Source organism: Hordeum vulgare, chromosome 3H (genome assembly GCF_904849725.1).
Source record: "Hordeum vulgare subsp. vulgare chromosome 3H, MorexV3_pseudomolecules_assembly, whole genome shotgun sequence".
NCBI lineage: Eukaryota > Viridiplantae > Streptophyta > Magnoliopsida > Poales > Poaceae > Hordeum > Hordeum vulgare.
Window position 1 is genome coordinate 89,731,960 of NC_058520.1, and position 14,809 is coordinate 89,746,768.

The following is a 14,809-nucleotide window of genomic DNA, read 5'->3' on the forward strand; positions in this document are numbered from 1 at the left end:
TTATTGGGATGGCCTCACCATCCCACTAAGGGCTGGTGCACCACCCATGGGCCTATTAGGTCCTCTCCCGGGTGGGTGGCCCCTCCTGGTAAAACCCCGGAACCCATTCGTCACTCCTGATACTTTACCATTAATGCCCGACATCTTTCCGGAAGACAAATGCAACAATCGTATATATCAATCTTCGTTTCCGGACCATTATGGAGACACTCGTGTCATCCTTGATCTCATCCGGGACTCTGAACAACATTCGGTTACCAACATCAATAATTCAACTATACCGAAAACGTCACCGAACCTTAAGTGTGCACACCCTGCGGGTTCGAGAACTATGTAGACATGACCGAGACACTCTCCGATCAATATCCAATAGCGGAACTTGGTGTTGGGGAACGTCGCATGGGAAACAAAAATTTTCCTACGCGCACGAAGACCTATCATGGTGATGTCCATCTACGAGAGGGGATGAGTGATCTACGTACCCTTGTAGATCGTACAGCAGAAGCGTTAGAGAACGCGGTTGATGTAGTGGAACGTCCTCACGTCCCTCGATCCGCCCCGCGAACAATCCCGCGATCAGTCCCACGATCTAGTACCGAACGGACGGCACCTCCGCGTTCAGCACACGTACAGCTCGACGATGATCTCGGCCTTCTTGATCCAGCAAGAGAGACGGAGAGGTAGAAGAGTTCTCCGGCAGCGTGACGGCGCTCCGGAGGTTGGTGATGATCTCGTCTCAGCACGGCTCCGCCCGAGCTCCGCAGAAACACGATCTAGAGGGAAAACTATGGAGGTATGTGGTCGGGCAGCCATGAGAAAGTCGTCTCAAATCTGCCCTAAAAGCCCCATATATATAGGAGGAGGGAGGGGGACCTTGCCTTGGGGTCCAAGGGACCCTCAAGGGGTCGGCCGAGCCAAGGGGGGGAGGACTCCCCCCCCCCCCAAACCGAGTTGGACTTGGTTTGGTGGGAGGAGTCCCCCTCCCTTCCCACTTCCTCCCTCCTTTTTTTTCTTTTCCTTTGATTTCCTTCTCTTGGCGCATAGGCCCCCTTGGGGCTGTCCCACCAGCCCACTAAGGGCTGGTGTGTCTCCCCAAAGCCTATGGGCTTCCCCGGGGTGGGTTGCCCCCCCCCCCCCGGGTGAACTCCCGGAACCCATTCGTCATTCCCGGTACATTCCCGGTAACTCCGAAAACCTTCCGGTAATCAAATGAGGTCATCCTATATATTAATCTTCGTTTCCGGACCATTCCGGAAACCCTCGTGACGTCCGTGATCTCATATGGGACTCCGAACAACATTCGGTAACCAACCATATAACTCAAATACGCATAAAACAACGTCGAACCTTAAGTGTGCAGACCCTGCGGGTTCGAGAACTATGTAGACATGACCCGAGAGACTCCTCGGTCAATATACAATAGCGGGACCTGGATGCCCATATTGGATCCTACATATTCTACGAAGATCTTATCGTTTGAACCTCAGTGCCAAGGATTCGTATAATCCCGTATGTCATTCCCTTTGTCCTTCGGTATGTTACTTGCCCGAGATTCGATCGTCAGTATCCGCATACCTATTTCAATCTCGTTTACCGGCAAGTCTCTTTACTCGTTCCGTAATACAAGATACCGCAACTTACACTAAGTTACATTGCTTGCAAGGCTTGTGTGCGATGTTGTATTACCGAGTGGGCCCTGAGATACCTCTCCGTCACACGGAGTGACAAATCCCAATCTTGATCCATACTAAATCAACTAACACCTTCGGAGATACCTGTAGAGCATCTTTATAGTCACCCAGTTATGTTGCGACGTTTGATACACACAAAGCATTCCTCCGGTGTCAATGAGTTATATGATCTCATGGTCATAGGAATAAATACTTGACACGCAGAAAACAGTAGCAACAAAATGACACGATCAACATGCTACGTCTATTAGTTTGGGTCTAGTCCATCACGTGATTCTCCTAATGACGTGATCCAGTTATCAAGCAACAACACCTTGTTCATAATCAGAAGACATTGACTATCATCGATCAACTGGCTAGCCAACTAGAGGCATGCTAGGGACGGTGTTTTGTCTATGTATCCACACATGTAAATGAGTCTTCATTCAATACAATTATAGCATGGATAATAAACTATTATCTTGATACAGGAATTATAATAATAACTATACATTTATTATTGCCTCTAGGGCATAATTCCAACAGTCTCCCACTTGCACTAGAGTCAATAATCTAGCCCTCACATCACCATGTGAATTACATTGTAATAAATCTAACACCCATACAGTTCTGGTGTCGATCATGTTTTGGCCGTGGAAGAGGTTTAGTCAGCGGGTCTGCTACATTCAGATCCGTGTGCACTTTGCATATATTTACGTCCTCCTCCTCGACGTAGTCGCGGATGAGGTTGAAGCGTCGTTTGATGTGTCTGGTCTTCTTGTGAAACCTTGGTTCCTTTGCTAAAGCAATGGCACCAGTGTTGTCACAGAACAAGGTTATTGGATCCAGTGCACTTGGCACCACTCCAAGATCCTTCATGAACTGCTTCATCCAGACACCCTCCTTAGCCGCCTCCGAGGCAGCCATGTACTTCTGCTTCACATGTAGAATCTGCTACGACGCTTTGCTTGGAACTGCACCAGCTTACTGCACCCCCATTAAGAATAAATACGTATCCGGTTTGCGACTTAGAGTCGTCCGGATCTGTGTCAAAGCTTGCATCGACGTAACCTTTTACGGCGAGCTCTTCGTCACCTCCATACACGAGAAACATCTCCTTAGTCCTTTTCAGGTACTTCAGGATATTCTTGACCGCCGTCGAGTGATCCACTCCTGGATTACTCTGGAACCTACCTGCCATACTTATGGCCAGGCTAACATCCGGTCTAGTGCACAGCATTGCATACATGATAGAGCCTATGGCTGAAGCATAGGGGACGGAGCGCATATGCTCTCTATCTTCATCAGTTGCTGGGCACTGAGTCTTACTCAATTTCGTACCTTGTAACACTGGCAAGAACCCTTTCTTGGACTGTTCCATTTTGAACCTCTTCAAAACTTTATCAAGGTATGTGCTTTGTGAAAGTCCTATCAGACGCTTTGATCTATCCCTATAGATCTTAATGCCTAGAATGTAAGCAGCTTCTCCTAGGTCCTTCATAGAGAAACTTTTATTCAAGTAACCTTTTATGCTTTCCGAAAGCTCTACGTTGTTTCCAATCAGTAATATGTCATCCACATATACTATCAGAAACGCCACAGAGCTCCCACTCACTTTCTTGTAAATACAAGATTCTCCAACCACTTGTATAAACCCAAATGCTTTGATCACCTCATCAAAGCGTTTGTTCCAACTCCGAGATGCTTGCACCAGTCCATAAATGGATCGCTGGAGCTTGCACACCTTGTCAGCATTTTTAGGATCGACAAAACCTTCGGGTTGCATCATATACAACTCTTCCTTAAGGAAACCGTTAAGGAACGCCGTTTTGACATCCATCTGCCAGATTTCATAATCGAAAAATGCAGCTATTGCTAACATGATTCTGACGGACTTAAGCATCGCTACGGGTGAGAAAGTCTCATCGTAGTCAACTCTTGGAACTTGTGAAAAACCCTTTCCCACAAGTCGAGCTTTATAAACGGTCACATTACCGTCAGCGTCCGTTTTCTTATTAAAGATCCATTTGTTCTGAATAGCCTTGCGGCCCTCAGGTAGTATCCCCAAAGTCCACACTTTGTTCTCATACATGGATCCTATCTCGGACTTCATGGCTTCTAGCCATTTGTTGGAATCTGGGCCCACCATTGCTCCTTCATAATTCGCAGGTTCATTGTTGTCTAACAACATGATTGATAAGACGGGATTACCGTACCACTCTGGAGCAGCACGTGATCTCGTCGACCTGCGTGGTTCAACAGAAACTTGAACTGGAGTTTCATGATCATCATCATTAACTTCCTCCTCAACCGGCGTTGCAGTGACAGAGGTTTCCCCTTGCCCTGCGCCACCATCCAGAGGGATGAGAGGTTCGACAACCTCGTCAAGTTCTATCTTCCTCCCACTCAATTCTCTCGAGAGAAACTCCTTCTCGAGAAAAGTTCCGTTCTTAGCAACAAACACTTTGCCCTCGGATTTGAGATAGAAGGTGTACCCAACCGTCTCTTTTGGGTAACCTATGAAGACGCACCTTTCCGCTTTGGGTTCCAGCTTTTCAGGCTGAAGCTTTTTTGACATAAGCATCACATCCCCAAACTTTAAGAAACGACAACTTTGGCCTTTTGCCATACCACAGTTCGTATGGTGTCGTCTCAACGGATTTCGATGGTGCCCTATTTAAAGTGAATGCAGCTGTTTCTAATGCATAACCCCAAAAATATAACGGCAAATCAGTAAGAGACATCATAGATCGCACCATCTCTAACAAAGTACGATTACGACGTTCGGACACACCATTACGCTGTGGTGTTCCAGGCGGTGTTAACTGCGAAACAATTCCACATTGTCTTAAGTGAGTACCAAACTCGAAACTCAGATATTCACCCCCACGATCAGACCGTAGGAACTTGATCTTCTTGTTACGATGATTTTCCACTTCACTCTGAAATTGCTTGAACTTTTCAAATGTTTCGGACTTGTGCTTGATCAAGTAGACATAACCATATCTACTTAAATCGTCAGTGAAGGTGAGAAAATAACGATATCCGCCGCGTGCCTCCACGCTCATTGGACCACACACATTGGTATGTATGATTTCCAACAAGTCACTTGCACGCTCCATTGTTCCGGAGAACGGAGTCTTAGTCATCTTGCCCATGAGGCATGGTTCGCACGTGTCAAGTGAATCAAAGTCAAGTGACTCCAAAAGTCCATCGGCATGGAGTTTCTTCATGCGCTTTATGCCAATATGACCCAAGCGGCAGTGCCACAAAAATATGGCGCTATCATTGTTTACTCTAACTCTTTTGGTCTCAATGTTATGTATATGCGTATCGCTATCAAGATTCAATATGAACAATCCTCTCACATTCGGTGCATGACCATAAAAGATGTTACTCATAGAAATAGAACAACCATTATTCTCAGACTTAAAAGAGTAACCGTCTCGCAATAAACAAGATCCAGATATAATGTTCATGCTCAACGCAGGCACTAAATAACAATGATTTAAGTTCATCACTAATCCCGATGGTAGTTGAAGTGACACTGTGCCGACGGCGATTGCATCAACCTTGGAACCGTTTCCTACGCGCATCGTCACTTCGTCTTTCGCCAGCCTTCGTCTATTCCGCAGTTCCTGCTTCGAGTTGCAAATGTGAGCAACAGAACCGGTATCAAATACCCAGGCACTACTACGAGAGCCGGTTAAGTACACATCAATAACATGTATATCAAATATACCTGATTTTTCTTTGCCCGCCTTCTTATCTGCCAGATACTTGGGGCAATTGCGCTTCCAGTGACCCATACCCTTGCAATAGAAGCACTCTGTTTCAGGCTTAGGTCCAGCTTTGGGTTTCTTCGGCGGATTGGCAACAGGCTTGCCGCTCTTCTTCGAATTGCCCTTCTTGCCTTTGCCGTTTCTCTTGAAACTAGTGGTCTTGCTCACCATCAACACTTGATGCTCTTTACGGAGTTCAGACTCTGCGACTTTCAGCATCGCAAACAACTCGCCGGGAGACTTGTTCATCCCTTGCATGTTGTAGTTCAACACAAAGCCTTTATAGCTTGGCGGCAGTGATTGAAGGATTCTGTCAGTGATAGCTTCTTGCGGGAGTTCAATCCCCAGTTCAGCTAGACGGTTTGAGTACCCAGACATTTTGAGCACATGTTCACTGACAGACGAGTTTTCTTCCATCTTGCAAGCATAGAATTTATCGGAGGTCTCATACCTCTCGATCCGGGCGTTCTTCTGAAAGATAAACTTCAACTCCTGGAACATCTCAAATGCTCCATGACGCTCAAAGCGACGTTGAAGTCCCGGTTCCAAGCCATACAAGACTGCACATTGAACTATTGAGTAGTCCTCCTTACGTGCTAACCAAGCGTTCTTAACATCCTGATCAGCCGTAGCGGGTGGTTCATCTCCTAGCGCAGCATTAAGGACATAATCCTTCTTTCCAGCTTGTAAGATTAGCTTAAGATTACGAGCCCAGTCTACAAAGTTGCTTCCATCATCTTTCAACTTAGCTTTCTCTAGGAACGTATTAAAATTCAGGATGACACTTGCGTGAGCCATGATCTACGACACAAATATATTCAAAGTGGACTTAGACTATGTTCAAGATAATTAGAGTTCAACTTAATCAAATTATATGCTAAACTCCCACTCAAAAAGTACATCTCTCTAGTCATTTGAGTGGTTTCATGATCCACTTACACTATCCCAAGTCCGATCATCACGTGAGTTGAGTATAGTTTCAGTGGTAAGCATCCCTATGCTAATCATATCAACTATATGATTCATGATCGACCTTTCGGTCTCATGTGTTCCGAGGCCATGTCTGCACATGCTAGGCTCGTCAAGCTTAACCCGAGTGTTCCGCGTGCGCAACTGTTTTGCACCCGTTGTATGTGAACGTTGAGTCTATCACACCCGATCATCACGTGGTGTCTCGAAACGACGAACTGTAGCAACGGTGCACAGTCGGGGAGAACACAATTTCGTCTTGAAATTTTAGTGAGAGATCACCTCATAATGCTACCGTCGTTCTAAGCAAAATAAGGTGCAAAAAGGATTAACATCACATGCAATTCATAAGTGACATGATATGGCCATCATCACGTGCTTCTTGATCTCCATCACCAAAGCACCGGCACGATCTTCTTGTCACCGGCGCCACACCATGATCATCCATCAACGTGTTTCCATCGTGGTTGTCGTGCTACTTATGCTATCACTACTAAAGCTACATCCTAGCAAAATAGTAAACGCATCTGCAAGCACATATGTTAGTATAAAGACAACCCTATGGCTCCTGCCGGTTGCCGTACCATCGACGTGCAAGTCGATATTTCTATTACAACATGATCATCTCATACATCCAATATATCACATCACATCGTTGGCCATATCACATCACAATCATACCCTGCAAAAACAAGTTAGACGTCCTCTAATTTTGTTGTTGCATGTTTTACGTGGTGACCAAGGGTATCTAGTAGGATCGCATCTTACTTACGCAAACACCACAACGGAGATATATGAGTTGCTATTTAACCTCATCCAAGGACCTCCTCGGTCAAATCCGATTCAACTAAAGTTGGAGAAACCGACACTTGCCAATCATCTTTGAGCAAAGGGGGTTACTCGTAACGATGAAACCAGTCTCTCGTAAGCGTACGAGTAATGTCGGTCCAAGCCGCTTCAATCCAACAATACCGCGGAATCAAGAAAAGACTAAGGAGGGCAGAAAAACGCACATCACCGCCCACAAAACCTTTTGTGTTCTACTCGAGAAGACATCTACGCATGAACCTAGCTCATGATGCCACTGTTGGGGAACGTCGCATGGGAAACAAAAAATTTCCTACGCGCACGAAGACCTATCATGGTGATGTCCATCTACGAGAGGGGATGAGTGATCTACGTACCCTTGTAGATCGTACAGCAGAAGCGTTAGAGAACGCGGTTGATGTAGTGGAACGTCCTCACGTCCCTCGATCCGCCCCGCGAACAATCCCGCGATCAGTCCCACGATCTAGTACCGAACGGACGGCACCTCCGTGTTCAGCACACGTACAGCTCGACGATGATCTCGGCCTTCTTGATCCAGCAAGAGAGATGGAGAGGTAGAAGAGTTCTCCGGCAGCATGACGGCGCTCCGGAGGTTGGTGATGATCTCGTCTCAGCAGGGCTCCGCCCGAGCTCCGCAGAAACACGATCTAGAGGGAAAACTATGGAGGTATGTGGTCGGGCAGCCGTGAGAAAGTCGTCTCAAATCTGCCCTAAAAGCCCCATATATATAGGAGGAGGGAGGGGGACCTTGCCTTGGGGTCCAAGGGACCCTCAAGGGGTCGGCCGAGCCAAGGGGGGGAGGACTCCCCCCCCAAACCGAGTTGGACTTGGTTTGGTGGGAGGAGTCCCCCTCCCTTCCCACTTCCTCCCTCCTTTTTTTTTCTTTTCCTTTGATTTCCTTCTCTTGGCGCATAGGCCCCCTTGGGGATGTCCCACCAGCCCACTAAGGGCTGGTGTGTCTCCCCAAAGCCTATGGGCTTCCCCGGGGTGGGTTGCCCCCCCCCCCCCCCCGGTGAACTCCCGGAACCCATTCGTCATTCCCGGTACATTCCCGGTAACTCCGAAAACCTTCCGGTAATCAAATGAGGTCATCCTATATATCAATCTTCGTTTCCGGACCATTCCGGAAACCCTCGTGACGTCCGTGATCTCATCCGGGACTCCGAACAACATTCGGTAACCAACCATATAACTCAAATACGCATAAAACAACGTCGAACCTTAAGTGTGCAAACCCTGCGGGTTCGAGAACTATGTAGACATGACCCGAGAGACTCCTCGGTCAATATCCAATAGCGGGACCTGGATGCCCATATTGGATCCTACATATTCTACGAAGATCTTATCGTTTGAACCTCAGTGCCAAGGATTCGTATAATCCCGTATGTCATTCCCTTTGTCCTTCGGTATGTTACTTGCCCGAGATTCGATCGTCAGTATCCGCATGCCTATTTCAATCTCGTTTACCGGCAAGTCTCTTTACTCGTTCTGTAATACAAGATACCGCAACTTACACTAAGTTACATTGCTTGCAAGGCTTGTGTGTGATGTTGTATTACCGAGTGGGCCCCGAGATACCTCTCCGTCACACGGAGTGACAAATCCCAGTCTTTATCCATACTAAATCAACTAACACCTTCGGAGATACCTGTAGAGCATCTTTATAGTCACCCAGTTACGTTGCGACGTTTGATACACACAAAGCATTCCTCCGGTGTCAGTGAGTTATATGATCTCATGGTCATAGGAATAAATACTTGACACGCAGAAAACAGTAGCAACAAAATGACACGATCAACATGCTACGTCTATTAGTTTGGGTCTAGTCCATCACGTGATTCTCCTAATGACGTGATCCAGTTATCAAGCAACAACACCTTGTTCATAATCAGAAGACACTGACTATCATCGATCAACTGGCTAGCCAACTAGAGGCATGCTAGGGACGGTGTTTTGTCTATGTATCCACACATGTAAATGAGTCTTCATTCAATACAATTATAGCATGGATAATAAACTATTATCTTGGTACAGGAATTATAATAATAACTATACATTATTATTGCCTCTAGGGCATAATTCCAACACTTGGATGTCCAAATTGGATCCTACATATTCTACGAAGATCTTATTGGTTGAACCTCTATGTCAAGGATTCACACAATCTCGTATATCATTCTCTTTGTCCTTCGGTATGTTACTTGCCCGAGATTGGATTGTCGGTATCGACATACCTATTTCAATCTCGTGATCGGAAAGTCTCTTTACTCGTTCCATAATACAAGATCCCGTGGCTAACTCTTTAGTCGCATTGCTTGCAAGGCTTGTTTGTGATGTTGTATTACCGACTGGGCCCCGAGATACCTCTCCGCCACACGAAGTGACAAATCCCAGTCTTGATCCGTGCTAACTCAATGGACACCTTCGGAGATACCCGTAGAGCACCTTTATAGTCACCCAATAACATTGTGATGTTTGATACACACAAGGCATTCTTCCGGTGTCAGTGAGTTACATGATCTCACGGTCATAGGAATGTATACTTGACATGTAGAAAACAATAGCAACAAAATGACACAATCATATGCTACGTTTGTTGTTTGGGTCTTGTCCACCACATTATTCTCCTAATGATGTGATCCCGTCATCAAGTGACAACACTTGTCTATGGATAGGAAGCCTTAACCATCCTTGATCAACGAGCTAGTCAACTAGAGGCTCACTAGGGATATTGTTTTGTCTATATATCCGCACATGCATTCATGTTTCCATTCAATATAATTATAGCATGGATAATAAATGATTATATTGAAATAGTAAATATAATAATAAATATTTTATTATTGCCTCTAGGGCATATTTCCAACAGATAGATGGCAAAATAAGATTAGACACTTGAGGCAATTCCTGAGGGGTTGGGCTAAACATGAGAGCGGATTTTATAAGACGGAGAAAGAAAGGCTTCTCAACCTTATAAATGAGCTAGACATAAAAGTTGAATCCTCCTTGCTAGATGATAATGAGAGGGAATCTAAAAGGGAGGCAGAACAAAGTCTCAAGCAGCTTCTTAGAGAAGAGGAGTTAAAATGGGCACTTAGAGCGAAAGTGCGTGATGTAGTACAGGGGATGACAACAAACTATTTTTCCATCTGATTGCTAATGGAAAACACAGAAAGAAAAAAATCTTCCAACTTGAGCAAGATGAGGATACAATTGTAGGGCATGAAAACCTAAAGTTGTACATATCAAAATACTATAAGCAACTGTTTGGGGCTCCTGAGGACAATTTTGTGTCTATGGATGAGCAGATGGTCGGAGATATTCCTCGGCTCAGGATAGACGAGAATGAGATTTTGACCGCACCATTCATGGAGAAAGAGGTGTTTGAGGCAATTTCACAATTGAAAAATAATAAGGCGCGAGGACCAGACGGGTTTTTGGCTGAATTCTATAAAAAATGTTGGTATATTATTAAAGGTGACTTACTTCCGATGTTTCACGATCTGTTTAATGGCCACCAACAGCTTTTCCACCTAAACTTTGGGACAATTACATTGTTGCCAAAGAAGGAGGGGCGGTGCACATTGCACAATTCCGTCCTATCTGCGTGCTTAATGTGAGTTTCAAAATACTTATGAAGGTTAGGAAAAATAGATTGACTCAGATTGCAATTATGTGGTGCAACCAAGTCAGGTGGCTTTTATGCCGGGCAGAAACATATTAGAGGGTGTAGTTGTCCTGCATGAAACCATGCACGAAATCCACTCGAAGAAACTAGATGGGGTTATCTTTAAGGTGGATTTTGAGAAAGCATACGATAAAGTTAAATGGTCGTTCCTGCAGCAAGCATTACGTATGAAGGGATTTGGCGACATATGGAGGAATCATGTTGATTCTTTTGTACAAAAAGGCAGCATCGGAATTAAAGTTAATGATGACATAAGTCATTACTTCCAAACACACAAAGGTCTTCGGCAGGGAGACCCCATGTCACCTATCCTATTTAACGTAGTTGTAGATATGTTGGCAATTATCATAGGGAGGGCTAAACAGGAAGGCCAGGTGTTAGAGCATATATCTCCATATGTGGTTTTGGTAATTGATGACAATTCCTATGGACTAATGGTTGTCTTAAGTTATATTTATAGGATTTGTCCATAGGCACTTCTTGAAGTCCATCTGTTGGGTTCAAGGAGTTTATATGATGACCAAGATGTTATTCAAGGTATTATCCAAAGAATGGTCATAGAGACACTAGGTTGATCAAGATCGCAGACAAAGAGTAAATCAAGATGATCAACACACAAAGCATATAAGATATACCGAGAGGGATCAAGTGATCCCATGGTATGGTGTGCTTCCATTGGGCCTTACGTCAAAAGGAAGATCTCATACAACCCATGAAGGATGACGTCAAGTGGTGATCGTCATCAAGATTGTGGTGTGCAAGTTCAAGTGGAGCAGCACGAATATATCATTGAAACTATTGTCAATGATCATGTGTTGATAAGGACAAGCTCATGTTCTAACAAGGACAAGATCAAGATAAGCATTCCTGAGCACTACATGCTTGATTCTTGTGGATGTTCACATGGTGGACAAATGAAGATGAATACATAAGCTAGGCTCTCCATATTGTGTATGGGAGAGCTACTTGAAGACTTCATCATGTCTTGCTTTCAACTTGAGCCATATAACTCGGGCCGGACGACCGGCTTCTTCGGAAATCCGGAATCCTATACCACAGAAATCAGAGCCATATAACTCAGACTTCCGGCTCCCTCCAGACGTCCGAGGCCCAGATATCCGACCAGCTTCAGAATTCCGGAACTATGCACCAGAGAAACTTGAGCCATATAACCCGGACTTCCGGCTCCCTCATGACGTCCGAGGGCCTGTCAAGGGTCGGACGACCGACAGGCTTCGGAAATCCGGAGCCCTGCACCAGAAGAACTTGAGCCCTATAACTCGGATTTCCGGCTCCCTCCGGACGTTCGAGGGCCGGACGTCCGTCCCCTTTCGGAAATCCGGAACCTCCCACTAGTAGAAGTTGAGTTGAATAACTCGGATTTCCGGCCTTCTCCCGACGTCCGGTCGCTGTTCAAATCACAGTATTTTCAGTGATATCTACAGGCCTCGGACGACCGACCCCTGTCGGACGTCCGACCCCTCGCGGACGCCCGGACTTCCGGAAACTGTCGGACGTCCAGACCCTATGTGACTTAAAGTGTCCCCAACGGCTGTTTTTCTCTCCCCACTATAAATACCCCCCTCCCACTTCGTGAGAGGGTGTCCCAACACAACCTTATCCTCATAAGAACGCACTTCTACCTCACACACATTTGCTCACACCAAATCTTAGATCCCAAGAGCATTTGTGAGCCCCTTTGAGAGTGGTTCCAATCAAAAGATAGATCGTCTCCCTCTCCTCCTCTCAACCCAAGCTATTTGAGATTTGAGCAAGTTTTGAGCATTCCCCGTGATCTTGTTACTCTTGGAGGTTGGAGACTCCTAGGCGGTAGGAGTTCTTCGGAGAGGAATCAATCTGTGTGATTACCCCCCGGAAAAGTTTGTGAGGGTTTGGAAGCCACCTCAAAGGCTTACCACTAGTGGTTGAGAAACGCCTTCGTGATTATTATCTCAAAGGGAGAATAGGGTGAGCCTTCGTGGCGTTGGTGTGCCTTCGTGGTAACATCCACCTATCTAACGGTGACTAGCTTCCCTCCAAGGAAGTGAACATTGGGATACATCTTCGTCTCAGTGACCTTGGTTATCCTTAACCCTAGCTCCTTACTTGTGGTTTACTTGTGTTACTTGAGCATACATACATTGCATATTGTTTGTGCTCATTATATTGTGTTGGCTATTTCTTGTACAAGATTAATCATTCAAGCATATCCTCTATATCCACACGTTCATACTTGCAGCCTTTGATATATCGTGTGATATAGTGTGATCTAGTATCTTGTGTTGTTCACCTACTTGTAGTGTGATATAGCTCAAGTAAGTTTGTGTAACTTACTTGTGCTTGTTTAGTAACTGTATTGTGTCCATCTTGGTAGATCGTGTTGTTGATACATGTTGTAGTGCCTAGTGCATTTAGGATTTGTGCTTGACTAGTACCCTCTTAGTTTATTTCCGCATTAGTTTCAAGCCTAATCCGAAGAAGTTTTTAAATAGCCTATTCACACCCCCCCTCTAGGCGTCATCCAGGTCTTTTCACCAGGTAGGAGGACTAGTACTACATCTAGTTGATGGTGGTGTGTCTATACTGCAATATGCAGATGATACTATTTTGTTCATGGAGCATGATCTTGCAAAGGCCAGGAATATGAAACTTATCCTTTGCTTATTTGAACAGTTGTCAGGATGGAAAATTAACTTTCACAAGAGTGAATTGTTCTGTGTTGGGAGAGCCAAAGATGAGCAAGACACTTATAAACAATTGTTCGGATGCGAATTAGGTAGCCTACCGTTGAGTTATCTAGGAATACCGATTCACCATCGCAAACTTTCCAATAAAGAGTGGAAGTGAATTGAGGATCGTTTCGAGAAAAAACTAAGATGCTGGAAGGGCAACCTTTTGTCTTATGGAGGACGGCTAATGCAGATTAACCGAATTCTCATGAGTATGCCGATGTTCCTTCCGCCCTTCTTTGAGATACCGGTAGGGGTACGAAAAAGGTTGGACTTTTATCTATCCTGCTTTTTTTGGCAAAGTGATGATGTTAAGAGGAAATATAGACTCACTCAATGGGATATTATCTGTAGTCCTAAGGACCAGGGAGGTCCGGGGATTGAGAATTTAGAGGTAAAGAATAGATGTCTGCTTAGTAAATGGTTGTTCACACTGTCTGTGGAGTCAGAAGGCATGTGGGTACAAATTGTGCGCACTAAGTACTTACAGTCTAAGACCCTGTCCTAGGTCACCGCCAGACCCAACGATTCACCCTTTTGGAAAGGTTTGGTGAGAATGAAATCAGATTTTTTTTCCGCAGAACTAAATTTATCATTGGAAGTGGTGAGTCGACAAGATTCTGGGAGGATACGTGGTTGGGGGAGATGCCTCTAGCGACACAATATCCATCTCTTTATAATATTGTGCAGCGTAAGGAAGCATACGTTTCCACAATATTATGGTCTAATCCTCTAAATATTCAATTCCGGCGAGCTTTGGTGGGTCATCGCTGGGAAGCTTGGTTACACCTAGTCAGAAGGCTCATGGAGGTTCATCTTTCGGATGAGTCCGATAGGCTTTATTGGAAGCTAACCTAAATGGCATCTTTTCAGTAAAATCACCATATCTGAATCTAATTGATGCTGGACCAATTCCTAAATCGATTCATATTTGGAAGGTAAAAGTACCCTTATGAATCAAAGTCTTCATGTGATTTGTTCACAAAGAGGTGATTCCCACTAAAGATAATTTGACAAAGCGTAATTGGGAGGGTAGTAAACGATGCAGCTTTTGTGATCATGATGAAACTATCAAACACCTTTTTATCCAATGTCCACTAGCAAAAATTCTATGAAAATAGTTTGTATAGCCTTTAATATCAT